The 14495-nt window shown below is 39.6% G+C and overlaps 1 non-coding gene across 1 annotated transcript; it reads right to left on the bottom strand.

Moving 5' to 3' along the window:
- Positions 1-13807: 13807 nt before the first annotated feature.
- LOC118489982 lies at positions 13808-13914 on the bottom strand. Its single transcript, XR_004887993.1, has one exon. It is a non-coding gene; the product is annotated as a small nucleolar RNA R71 (small nucleolar RNA).
- Positions 13915-14495: the final 581 nt, after the last annotated feature.

Consider the following 14495-nt stretch of genomic DNA (forward strand, 5'->3'; position numbering starts at 1 on the left):
AATTATCAACACAATGGTCAGTGCGTATTGTGGTTTGGTAGCTGGTCAGCTTGGAAACATCAACATGACCAATGAAGATTATGATCAGATCGACAAGGAAGAAATGGAGTTGATGGATATTAAATGGGCTTTTGCTAGTGCGGTTAGAAGGGCGAAAGATTTTATGGCTCGAACTGGAAGAACTTCGTTGGAAGGAAAGAAAAACACGAAGTATGGGTTTGATATTAATGCTGTCACATGCTTTAACTGTGGCGAGAAAAGGCACTTCAAACGTGAGTGCACTCGACCAACAAAACAAGGCAATCATAACCCTTTTAGAAACCAGACGAGGACCACAAATGTGAATGCCTAGCATGATAACCAAGACAGGAGGATGGTGGCAGTTAATCACAATCAGGGTCAGCCTGGAACTTCAAATCCCAATCGGGCTTTGGCTGTTCAAGCTGATGAGGGATGTGACTGGTCAGTGCAGTTTGGTGATGATGGTCAAGGAAGTGGAAGAGCTTGTTATGCCAAGATCATTAGGGAAGATTCCTCTGAAAGTGATGATAGTTCTGGTATTTCTGGGAGTTCTGATGAAGAAGGCTCTGTTTCTGGGGATAATCACTCAGAGTCTGATGTGAAGGAGGAAGGAGGTGATGATATTCAAGATCTACTGAATGAAGCTGATGAGCTTAAATGTCAGAAATCAATTCTGATTGGGAAGGCGGATACTGCATCAAAGGAAATGGAGAAGTTATTTTCTGAAGATGGAGCTTTTTCTTTTCAAACTGCCTTTATGGCAAACGGTTCAGCCTCTTCTAGTCAGGTAAATTCTGAACCTCCTGCTCCTAGTGTTTGTCAATCTTGTGCTGATATGAAGCTTGAACTAGAAAAGCTTCATAGTCATAATCAAAATTTGGTTATTGAACTTTCCAAATGCAAAGAGGCAAATATGGCTTTAACTCAACACGAAAAAGATTTTAAATCAGTAATTGAAACATTAAAGAAAAATTTGTCCGAAGTGAATAAAGTAGTTTACCACAAGCAAGTAAGTATAAATGAATATATTAACATTGTGGAAGAAACTAAAAAGCAATTAGCCATTGCCCAATGCGAGCATGATGCGATCAAACAGAAATTGGATTGCTATTCTAACTCCCAATTTGTGCTTGATCACATCATCGAAGTTCAACAACCAAAGGGAAATCAGAAAGGCATAGGGTATAAGAAATGGCCGCCCCCTTTAATGAACAATTATACCAAGATGCCTGATGAGGAAGAAATGCCTCGGTATGAACCCAGAGTGCCTCTGAATTTTGAGGAATTTACTGCTGGTTTAGGGTTCAAACTGGACAGTTCCTCAAATACATCCACAAAGCAACAAGAAACTTCAACATCCGTGAAACAAAGTGCTCCCATTATTGAGGACTATGAGTCATCGGATGATGAATCAGATTTGGATGTGAGTGATCAGGATAAATTGCTTGATCAAGCTAAAGGAGTAGTAATTCCTCTTAAGAATCACATTCTCTGTGATCCTGATACTCCTACAGTTCCTTCAGTCATGAAACAAGCAACTGATCCTGTCACAGTTGGCGATGTGACTGTGTCTACTATTAAAAGCAGTAATGTGTTGTGCACGTTGGTTGATGGTAAAAAAAATCACCAACCACTCAACAACCTGGTGCTTCTAATGGTAAACAACCAGTCAAACGAGCTCCACAGCCAAAGGCTAAGTTTGAATCAAAAGGAGCTCGTTACAAGAAGAAAGCAAAAGATGTTAAATTTGTAGCATCAAGGGGTACGGATAAAGTTGAGACTTTTGAAAACAAATCAAACACCGATTTTGTACAAAAAGTAAAAATTTTGAAACGTAATAGCAATAACAATTACACCCAACACACAAACGGGTGTGATGAAAAAGCAAGTTCCTCAGGATCTACAGGTTCGACATCTGCTAGTCGAACAAATTCTCCTAAGTTTGTTGAAAGGAGAACTTGTTTCAAATGTGGGAAGGTTGGGCACATCATTAAAGATGCAGAAATTTGCCCAAACCAAATTTTGTTGAAAGAGATCCACCTGAAACAGCCCACCCTCAACGTCGACCAGTTTCACCTAAACATGATAAACGAACAAGGAAAGAAAAAGAAACTAAACAACGACGTAAGAACATGAAAACTGTTGAAAAGGCTTTAAAATCTGAAGTTAAAACAGTTAAAAGGGAACCAAGTGTGTCACAATCTGTAAAACCAGAAACTTCAAAAACTGTTTATAAAAATCAATCTGGTAGACAAAAACAGACTTGGATACCTAAGGCGGGTAAAAATTTAGGGGGAGCAGTTGTTCTCAAAAATCATCAAGAGATTGAGATCACATATCGTGATGCTCAGGGACGACCCAAGACCACCAAGGCTTGGGTCCCCATCCTCAACTGATGTTTTTAAATGACATGTGCAGGGTGTTCCAGGAGGAACTATTAATAGTCATTGGATTGTTGATAGTGGAGCATCAAGGCACATGACTGGCGACTTACGGCTCCTATATGACGTGAGAAATATTAGAGGAGGGTATGTTGCCTTTGCGGGGGATAAAGGTGGATACATCACTGGAGAAGGAAGTATCTCCAACGGTATCGTGTGCTTCGATAAGATCAATTATGTGAAGCAAATTGATCACAATCTTCTAAGTGTGTCGCAAATCTGCGATAAAAAGTTCTCAGTGATTTTTGACGATGCTGGATGTTATGTGCTGAAACCTGGATTTAAAATTCCACAAGAATGGATTCTCTTATCGGCTTCGAGAGTTAATGATCTTTATATTCTCGATATGAGCCAGGCGATTACAACATCTGCACAAGTAACTTGTTTTGTCTCAAAAGCCACGGAAAATGAGTCTATATCTTGGCACAGAAGAATGGGACACATTCACTTGAGGAAGATGAACCATTTGGTGAAAAATAATCTTGTGAATGGTGTGCCTGTGAGAAGTTTTCATTTACAAGATATATGTGTATCATGCCAAAAGGGGAAGCAAACGAAGAAATCCCACACTTTGAAGAAAATCAACACAGTCAGCATGCCTCTCGAACGTCTTCATATGGACCTTTTTGGACCTATGAAACACAAGACAATGTTCGGTGACGCCTATTGTCTAGTAGTTACTGATGACTACTCTAGATTTTCCTGGGTATCCTTCATGGCACACAAGAGTGAAACTCCTGGCATCCTCAAGGATCTTCTTACAATGTTGGAGAATCTCTATTCGTTGAAAGTGAAGAGGATCCGAAGCGACAATGGAACCGAATTCAAGAATCAAGTTATGGATGAGTTTTGTACTTCTAAAGGCATTCTTCATGAGTACAGTTCTCGTTATACTCCACAACAAAATGGTGTCGCAGAGAGGAAGAATCGGATGATTATAGAAACTGCAAGAACAATGTTAGTAGAGTCGGAACTCCCTATTCAATTCTGGGGAGAGGCTGTTGCGACTGCATGCTACACGTTAAACAGAGTTCTTACAGTCAAGAGACATGGCAAAACTTGCTTCGAACTCCTTCAGAGAAGGAAACCGGATCTTTCTTACCTTGAACCGTTTGGTGCTCCATGTACTATGATTGAGCCGGATGGCAAATTTGGATCGAAGGCTATCGATGGTTTCTTTGTTGGATATGCCACTCCAAATTTTCGTGTTTGGAATCTGGCTACCAAAAAGATTGAGCTATGGAGCGAGGTGAGAGTTCAAAGGTACACGAGTCCTGTTAGGGCTCCGGGTGATCCGTGGATGTTCGACTATGATGGACTATTTGACTCCTTCAATCTGCCAACCTTTGATGTGGAATCAGCAGCTGCTAGAATGTTGTTTGAAAGTGACAACGCTGCTGACTCGCCATTGGTTAGACCTATTATTGTTGACCCACAAGCTTCTTCATCTGTCAACAATATGGTTCAAAATGAGGTTTATGAAGATGCTGCTGATTATAATGAATCTTCTGAAGATGATGAATATCATGATGCAGCTGAAGGTTCTTCAGCTCCAGTGGCTCCTGTTCAAGGTGCTTCTGTTGATACACCTCATGTGCAGAATGTGGATACTGCTGAAGGGAATGCATCCTCTTCTACAGAAATTCCTGGTGTAGATTTGGTTGTTGATCTTAATCTTAACAATCTGGGTATCAATGCTCGTGTGCCGGATAATCCTGAAATGAGGATTCATGATACCCACCCCCAGCAGAATATTATAGGAGATGTCCTTCGCGATGTGCAGACGCGTAATCAGCTGAGAAACAACCAATATGCTGGTTTGTATTCAGCTATAAGAGAATCTGGTGTTCAGAATGATTGGTCCTTCGAGTGTTACGTGTCACAAGAAGAACCAAAGTCGTTGAAAGACAATGCTTGGGTTGAGGCCATGCAGGAAGAACTTCAGCAATTTCAAAAGCTTGGTGTTTGGAAGCTTGTTGAAAGACCTGAGAACTACAAGAAGATTGGCACACGATGGGTCTTCAAATGCAAAAAGGACGACCGTGGAGTAGTTATTCGTAACAAGGCAAGATTGGTCGTTCAAGGTTTTCGTCAGATAGAGGGTATTGATTACAACGAAGTCTATGCACCAGTTGCTCGTCTGGAAGCTATTCGAATCTTTCTTGCTTATGCATCATTCAAAGGATTCAAAGTCTACCAGATGGACGTCAAAAGTGCATTCTTGCATGGTGTGGTTGAAGAAGATGTGTATGTAGAACAGCCTCCAGGTTTCGAAGATCCTGTCCATCCCGATCGGGTTTGGTTGCTTAACAAAGCTCTTTATGGTCATCATCAAGCACCACGAGCTTGGTACGCAACCTTATCTACTTATCTGCTGGAGAACGGTTTTCGAAGGGGTCTTATCGACTGCACTCTTTTCATCAAGGAACAAAATGGAGATCTTCTGCTGGTGCAGGTATACGTTGATGACATTATATTTGGTTCTACTAATGAATCTTTGTGCAGGGAATTCGAAAGTATTATGCAGGAGAAGTTCGAGATGAGCGCGATTGGGGAGATGAATTTCTTTCTGGGCCTACAAGTTCAGCAAACGGAGTCTGGGATATTCATCCATCAGACTAAATATGTTGGTAACATCTTGAGCCGGTTCCAGATGTCAGATGCAACGCCCATTGGTACCCCACTTCCGCAGAATCACGGGATTACTCCGGAGTTGAAGGGTGAAAGTGTCAACTCCTCCTATTATCGTGCAATGATCGGATCTCTCATGTATCTTACTGCTTCGAGACCTGACATCATGTATCCAACGTGCCTGCTCGCAAGATATCAAGCTAATCCGAAGGCCTCCCATTTGTTAGCTGCAAAAAGGATATTTCGCTATTTGAAGGGATGTCCAGACACTTGTCTTTGGTACCCTAGGGATAATAGTTTTGAATTGACCGCATACAGTGATTCTGATTTCGGTGGTTGCAAAATTGACGGAAAATCAACAACAGCAGGATGTCAGTTCTTAGGAAGTCGCCTGGTTACGTGGCAGTGCAAAAAGCAGACATGTGTTGCTACGTCAACCTGTGAAGCAGAGTACATTGCTGCCTCCAGTTGTTGCTCCCAAGTTTTGTGGATTCAACAACAAATGCGCGACTACGGTTTTGAATTCCTATCTACTCCTATTTTTGTTGATAATTCTGCTGCCTTACAGATCACTAAAAATCCTGTGCAGCATTCCAAGACCAAACACATCGATATCAAATATCACTTCATACGTGATTGCTTTGATAAAAGGCTAATCGATGTTGTTAAGGTCCACACCGATGACCAACTTGCCGACTTATTTACCAAAGCTTTTGATAAATCAAGATTTATTATTGGTAAACGGCATTAAGGTCAAGCAAGAGTAACCAACATCGGAAAATCATTTTTGTAAATATCTTTGTGTCTTTTAAATTTATCTTAGTTTGTTGATTTTAGGGGGAGTAATTTCAAAAAGTGAAAAATACAAAAACATCGAAAAAATTTAAAAACACAAAAACAATAGAAAAACAAAAATGAGTTTCTTGGCGAGAAAAAGAGAAAATGATAGTACATCAGTGGTCTATCCAAACCTCTTTAAACCTTAAATGAAAAACGATAAGCAGCTCTATATAAGATGTATCGGTAGGCTCACAATCATTTTAAAGTGTGCAGGGTGATATAAACCTAAACCGACTGAAGACCAGGTGGAAACCATTCATTGGCATATGGTCTTGGTACCGAAATTTCGTTTGATAGATTGCCGAGGTTCTGAGATATTCGATCTTTATGCTGCTTATCATCTGGGTATCATGGTTGTATCTTTTACCGAAAAATAACGGGGACGCAAGTCTAGATCTTCCATGATACTATACATACGTGTACATATTGCATACTGCATTCGACCTCAATAAGTGATAAACAATCACATGTCCATATCAAATAAGTGATAAAATATCACATTATCCGGGAGTCAAGTTCGTCTCTCTGCTGTACGAAAGTACTGACCTGTTCACGGACTTGCTCCTGTGCCCTCATGCATACGAAAATCAAGTTCCTCATAAATAAGTGATTATATCACAAAGGGCTTGTTTTCAAATCAAAATAAGTGAGAATCTCACATCATATACGGTCAAACAGATGATAATCGGCATACTCACCGGTAAGATGAACCCTCGTGCATACCTTGATACGGGAATGTGTGGTGATGTGGATGAACACCGGTCGATAAGTATAAATTATACCTTAACGTATCCCCTCGCCATGATTACAAATGATAAGTTGAGCTTAAGTGGACAACAATACCGATAATCATTATAGGATGCTTATCTTAATGTAAATTAATTGAATAACAAGAGTGTTTTGGCTGGACCGTACACTGATATGATTCTCTTACCCTCGAAACTCGCAAAAAGAATGTACTGTATATATTTATTTGCTGCTTTCAGTCTTTACTTTTGAAAAACTCAAAAATACCAAAAAGATTTTATTTCTGCTTTATTTTCGATCGTACGATGTTGGAGCTCAAGTCTTCGTTACCTGAAACCTGAACGGAAACCAAACTGACTAAATCTTCATAAACGGTCGAAATTTGCATGTTTTGAAAGTTAAAACTAAAATTGACAAATTTGTTAGACTTTCAAACTGTCGGACGGTGTTTGATTGAAACATGGTCATATGTGTGTCGTGTTTATGTTAACTATATTCCAAGCAGTTGTTCTCATTACGCGTTTAGATTTCTTGCATGTGCAGATTCTAAAGGCTAGGAGAACATGGTCGATGACAAGCTTTGGAATGAAGACACGACGTGAAGGCACTCAAAAGATGAAGATGATCGAGTTGCCGCGGACCATCATCAACACCACAAGGATCTCACTTCATAAAGATCAAGTCATTCACGAGCATAACTCAAGGGGGAGCTTATGTTAAGGGGGAGTTTGTCAACACACTTCCTACATGATACGGGTAGTTTGTTGATACACTCTTTGCTTTCAAGACGTGAAGACTTTGAAGATCCTCCGACATTGAAGACTTAGAAAGACATCAGATACATGAAGACATGAAGATCAAGAACTTGTAGAAGATAAAGACAAAGCTACAGCCAAGGGGGAGTTTGTTGGTGCACTTGTGTCTGTACTTTGTATGTATTCAGTCTTAATGTAAAACGATGTCTTAGTCATGTAAGTTGACCAGGTCAACCATCCTCCGGTTTGACTTGGTCAAACAGTTAGTTTGTGAATGTAATGTGTTTGGCTCGAAGGATGTCTCATCGAAGGATAGTTAGATCCTTCGATGAGCTCGATAGTTGAACCTTCGATGGATAGACCTCGATAAATGATCCTTCGAGGTCACAGTGAACCCTTCGATGGAAGTATGATCGAAAGATGATCGAAAGATGATCTTTCGATCAGTATTCCTGATCCTTCGTCAGGTCCAACATCGATAGATGATCCTTCGTGACATCTATCGGATCCTTCGGTCAGACATGCTGTGTATGGGTATAAGTACCCATGCAGTGTGTTTGGGACAGATAGATGCACATACAGAAAGATAGAAACTTTGAGAGCATTCTGTCCAAAACACACACACACATAGTGAGAGTTTGCAATACTGATTTGTAAACATTGTGCTTGTAACCGGAACCTTCATACGTATTAATACAGTGGTGTTAATCGGTGAACCTTTGTGTGTTTGTGTGTTTGTGTTTATACTTGTCTCATCCCGGTTTGCTTGCTAGCTTGGATTCCGCACTTGCTAGTGGGCTTGTATAACAAGGTTTAGGTTCGTCATCCTCCGGAAGAAAGGGACCTACAATTCTAAGTAACATGTGTCTTGAAACCTTCCTCATTACTTACCTAAGTTAAATTAAGAGATTAGAATCGCCAAAAGGCTGAAATATGAAGTTGAGGGGCTGAAAATGGCAAAAACCAAACTTTTGTTGTGATGAAGTCCTTGCCAACCATATGGAAAACCCCTTGCGGTCCGCAAGGGGCACCTGACAACAGAAAAGTTGTTGAAAACAATATTTCTTCATACTTTGCCACCTAGTTTGATTTTTGCCACCATTCCTTATGCATTTGACACATAAGGGGACACTAATCTTGCACAGAGGCACCCTTGGACACGTATCAAAGCCCCATGCACTCTCCATTGCGTTCTTTTTGCTTTGCAACCTCTTCTCTTGGTCTTTTGAAGTAGCCTCTGAAGTGAGTAAGTTTCTTTCTTTTAGTTCTTTCTATAGCAATTTGTTTCATAGCTTAACTACATCCAAGTGTCATGTGTCAAGTGTCATGTGTCCAGAGAATTTTGAATAGCTTGACCAAGTAGTTTTACTTTCAATTCTGACCACTTTGGTCAACCAACTTCAGATCAAAAACACCCAAATGATCTACATAATGTAAGGAATAAAACCGTACATTTATATCTCGTGATTATCACATCTAAGTAGGTCAAAATGACAAGTCAAACCTGGATTTTCTAAAAGTCAAAGTCAACTTTACAAAGTTACCAAAGAATAACCTTTAAGGCCATGTGTAGTCATAAAGCCCTTTTGGGGGCGTTATGCGACATGTGGCATGCCACGTCACCCCATGGGCGTTATGCAATTTGAGGCCGTAGTCATAAAGCCCCTAAAGCCTCTGTGTAATCATTACTCATTTTTTAATTTTTATTTGTTTAATTCATTTGTAACTTTTTTAAAAATAAAATTCATTTCATTAAATAAAAAAAGTACAATAAAATAAAAAAACATTAAACTAGAAAAAAAAACAATAAACTAGCATAAAAAAATTACACAATCAAAGGTTATATTTTTTTTCAATCCGCTCCTTTTGTGCCAACGCCATTTTCAAAGCTTTTCCCGTTAAGTGGTCATGTGGTTTCGAGTAGAACTCAAAGTCGTGAGCCCATTGTCTATCCCGCATAATCTCCATAACTTTGCGGTTCTCCTCCAAATGTTTATTACCGAGTTCGTGTATGTCTTGAAGTCGCTTGTTTATCTCCGAAAATGCGTTACTCATATCCGTTCCCATAGACATCGACGACGACTCGGTTTTTTCGCCCGGCTTTTTCTTCCGGGCGGTCTTGGTAGCTCCTCCACCAGCTTGTCATCCATAATATCCTCGTTCAAGTCGGTGTTTAGAGCGTCGGAGGTTGGCGTTTCGGGTTCACCCGACTCGTTTGTTTTGGACCTCTTTGATGGCCATGTATTTCCCGAACGACCCCATCCCATCCGTGTTTTGATTTGGGTTCCACCCGTAGAGATTAGGGTCCCATGATAGCGGTTGGTTCAAAAGATTCATGAACCTGGGACTTTGTTGATTGTAATCGAGAAAACCGGAGCCGAAAGGGTTGGGTATAGTGGGAACCGGCGCCACGGGGCGAGTAAGATTACCACTTTGGTTTGGGTCCGCACTTGATCGGGGAGGAATGAAGCCACAGTTGAATTGAATGGATGCATTGTATAAAATATCAAGAATTTTAAAATAATATGGAAGAGATGAGAATGTTTGAGTGTGTGTGGTAAAAAAAAATAGGAGAGGAGAATGATTTAAAGGAAAGTTTGAAAAATAAATTGATTTTTTTTATTAAAATGACCGTTGTCAAAAAATCAATTAATCATTCTCAAAATGCTGCGATAATTATCGCGCTTTCAAATTTTTTTTGGGCATAGCGCCCTTGGTTTTGGTGTGCACGGCGCCACATGGCGCTATGAGGGCTTATACCGCCTCAGTACGCATGCTCTAAGCATATGCAATATAATATTCTGACATCAAAACAGTTGGTTCAACATAACAAAAATATATTTTAACATGTTCGACTTATCATGAACCCATTTTCCCGTCCGAACACATATTTACGCGTACGACTTGTAGAATGACTTAAAGCATATAAATAAATCATAATACGTCAAAACCTGAATTTACCATCCTTACTATTAGGGTTAATCTTCGAGAACGTGGAAACTCATCATCAATTATCAAGGTGAGTACATAGCCCTTTTTACCATTTTACTTTTGGGTGAAACATGTGTTTATTTACACATCAGTATTTTTATTTTTATATTTTTATGGCTATATGTTCCTAAATGCCTTTGCTTGAAAATTGTTTAGGTAAGTCCACATGTGCATTCATTAACTATGATCAAGTCGAACAATAGTATATTATGGCGCTATAAGTTTCACAACCATTCCTTCTTTCGGTGTGTGTTATAAATTTTGTGTGATCTAGAAGACCATTTGTGTGATAGAATCCGTCTACTTTACTTCGAAATCCTTTTTGGGTCTTTCTACTCAATTAGTTAAACCCTTGGGTTTCCATGCTTGTCAACATAAGGTGTGAATGTACCCATCCTTGATACCATATCTTGTTAAACACAAATTGCTTTAGTTAACATATATTGCCATGCCAAACTTTTTTCCATATGTTGTTTATCAAAATTATGTTACTCACGAACACTTTAGTTGACCCATTTTATTCTCAAATATGTTTTTCAGGTACTAACACATGATTCTACCCAAGTTTGCTACACATAGGAAACAGACTTTGCCTTAGTTTGCGTTGATAAAAAACAATTGCTATGTTATGTTTTGAAATAAAGTTGTTTTCCTTTGTTTGTGATGAATAATATATTTTGATTGACTAATAATTTATCGCAATTATAAATTAGTGCCTTGTGTTTTTAACAATCTATACCGGTGACGCCCTGACGTTTCCAAGGCAGTTGGGGTGTTATAGAAAAAAAAAACGGCTTGAATGTATTCAATAGAAAAGCATGATGATACAAATGAAAAAGAAATACACGTTATATAACATATGTATCCTAACGTTATATAGCCTATGTAGTGATGTGATTAAAATACAACATATAAATTGTGTCAAATACCACGTAAAAACAACCCTTTTAAGTACTAATGTTGGAAAAAGCTCGTGTGTTCATTCCTTTTATAGGATAAAAGAGCTTAAATTCGCAAAAGGATCTAAAAGACAACAAAATCCAACATAAATACAAAGAAGAAGGAATTGCCGCAAATCGCCAAGCCCCGATTCACATCCAAACCTCAAAATAACAAATAGCAGAAAGCTGACACGGGGCCGTGTCCATCCAACAGGTCGTGTCCGAACATGGATACTGGGCAGAAGATAAAGACAACTGCAAAAGACAAAAAATTGCAGCCAGCACGGGGCCGTGTTAAGCCAACACGGGGCGTGGTCAACTCAAAGATTTTCAAAATCTACAATATTACAACATGTACTTTGGCCAGGGCCCGTGCCATTGACACATGGGGCCGTGTTATTACAACATCTGACAAAGCAGTTAATGTAGAAGAGAGAGAGAGACGAGAACGGGGCTGTGCCAAAGCTTCTGTTTTCAGTTATAAATAGAAGTGCTTCGTTCCACTTCAACCCATCACTTGGCAAACCACTTCTCTCTCACTTGCCACCACTCCACCACCACTACAACACCATCATCCACCACCATGATCCATCTTTCCATCTTTAGAGTGTGTATGGTCTCGGGATCCAAGATTGATCATAAGAATCTTTGTCAAACAAAGGCCATGCTTGGCTAAATTCTTAATCACTTGTTGAATACTTTTCTTTTATGATTTCCAACCTTTGGCTACTTTTTAATTGGGTGTGTATTAATGACGTTAATAATTAGTTTTTTTATATTGTAGACGAATTTACTTAAATACTCTTCATATGTCCGTTTACTCAACATGTTCATGTCTTTACGGTCTATATAAAGCATGTTAATTAACGCTAACGGGAGATTAGAAGGGTGGTTTGGGTAATTATGTGTCTTGTTCAGTGTATAGATCCTGTGAGAACCTGGTTCAAGCAAAAGATTGAATCCTTTATTCTTAAACTTTTATTAAAACATTAAACCAACCTCGTGAGGACTGTAGCCCTGCTGACTCAGATCAACAAGTTGAGAGTGATCGCCGCCTTTTACGAGGGGTCCACCACATTTTGCATTAATAACTTACTTAATTATTTTTAAATATTCTGACCTAGTGGGATTGTATCCTTGCTGACTCAAACCACTAGGTTGAGGGTAACGTTGCCTCCAAAAGAGGGGCCTACTACTATAACTAAGGTAATCTTTTAAAATGCCCAAAGTGCGGAAATCATCAAAATGGTACATAAAAGATAAGTTAGAACCAAGTGATTCTTTCTTCTCTATCATTTATATTTTATTTCCTGTTTTTTATTATATTAGTTTAACTCTTTTCTCAAAATTGGTTTGATTATACGTTGACAATAAGCCAGTACTAAAAGCTCTTGTGCCCTTGGACGACCTCGGTATCTTGCCATCACTATACTAGGTCGGCTATGGTATACGTGCCCTAGCGTGTGTAGAGTGATAGTGGAATATCGTGTTTTAGAAATTTAAAACTTGAAAATAGGCGAGTAAAAAGAGCTAAAATATAACTAAAAAAATATACTCACCCACACAAGTCAAGTTTTTGGAGACGTTGCCGGGGACACAAGAATTTCAGGAAAGCTTAAAATTAACGGCCTAATCATTTTTTTATTCTTTTCTTTTTATTTTTCTTCTTTTCCCCTAAAAATCTGCTTTCTACAGATTTAACACGGGGTCGTGTGGGATCAACACGGGTCGTGTTAGATCTGCAGTATCTGGGAAAACCTGTTTTCTTGTTACTGGAATGTTCGAGACGGGGCTGTGTTAGAGGAGCACGAGGACGTGCTGAACCTCTAGTATTGGGAACCTGAAAACAAAAAGTTTTTCTTGGACAACTTGGGCCATGCCAGCCACAGCACCGGGCTGTGCTACCCTTCTAATCAAACTTTTTTTTTGTTCACAAAAAATCACACGACTCTATATAATCCGCATGAATACAGTTTGGTGCATGACCTCCACCTCCAACAAAGACATAAAAGTTCCGCTTGACGAACTCGAGCGCTTATTAAGAAAACGCCTTAAAGACAAAAACACACAAAAAGCCTCGATCCAAAACCCCCTATGGCGGATCAATGCACTGTCATGGTAATCTTGGAGCCACTACTAACCCTCCTAACGTCGATGCCAATAACTTTGAGCTTCGACCACACCTTATCCAAATGCTCCAAAATTCCGCCACTTTCCATGGCCTAGCCGATGAAGATCCCCATTTGCATATTACCAATTTCTTGGAAATATGTGACACCTTTCGAATCAATGGAGCCTCTAGCGATGCGTTAGACTCTGTATCTTCTTTTTTTCCCTCAAAGACCGAGCAAAATCTTGGTTAAACACCCTCCCAAGTGGGTCCATACACACTTGGGACGACCTTGCCAAAAACATTCTCTACAAATATTTCCCTCCCGCCAAACACATGAGCGAAATCAACACGTACTCTCAAGAAGATGGGGAATCCTTGTACAAGACATGGGAAAGGTTAAAGGAGCAACTAAGGAAATGCCTGCATCACGGTCTTGAACGTTGGCAACAAGTGTACACCTTCTACAACGGACTCTTGCCACACACACGGAAAATTCTTGATTCCGGCTCTGGGGGACTCCTTAGGAATCGGCGACCGGAGGAAATTTATAATCACATTGAAGAACTTGCTCAAAACAGTTTTCAATGGCACACTCCTAGGGGCTCAAAATCTATAGCCCCGTGTGCCCACAAAGTAGATGAGTCAACTTCTTTGCAAGCCTAAATCGAAGCCTTAACTAATAAAGTAAAGAAGCTCGAATTAAACAAAACAGTTTCAGTTATGGCTTGCGAAGGATGCGGCAGCCCCTATGAAAATTGGAGCTGTAGAAAGATTTAGAAATCAAACGGTTATGGTAAACTACCTAAATAACCGGCCACGACCACCGGGAGTCCAAGGTAATACTTTCACTCCCGAATGGTGTAATCATCCCAACTTTAGTTGGTGGGAATCAGGGTTTAATAGCCAACAAAATCAAAATCAATGATCTAACTTTTAACAACAACCACAAAATGAGCAACAAGGTTTTCAATCACAACAAGGAGAAAGAGAAAGGATTGAGGATATCATCACTCAC

This window comes from Helianthus annuus, chromosome 2 (genome assembly GCF_002127325.2).
Source record: "Helianthus annuus cultivar XRQ/B chromosome 2, HanXRQr2.0-SUNRISE, whole genome shotgun sequence".
NCBI lineage: Eukaryota > Viridiplantae > Streptophyta > Magnoliopsida > Asterales > Asteraceae > Helianthus > Helianthus annuus.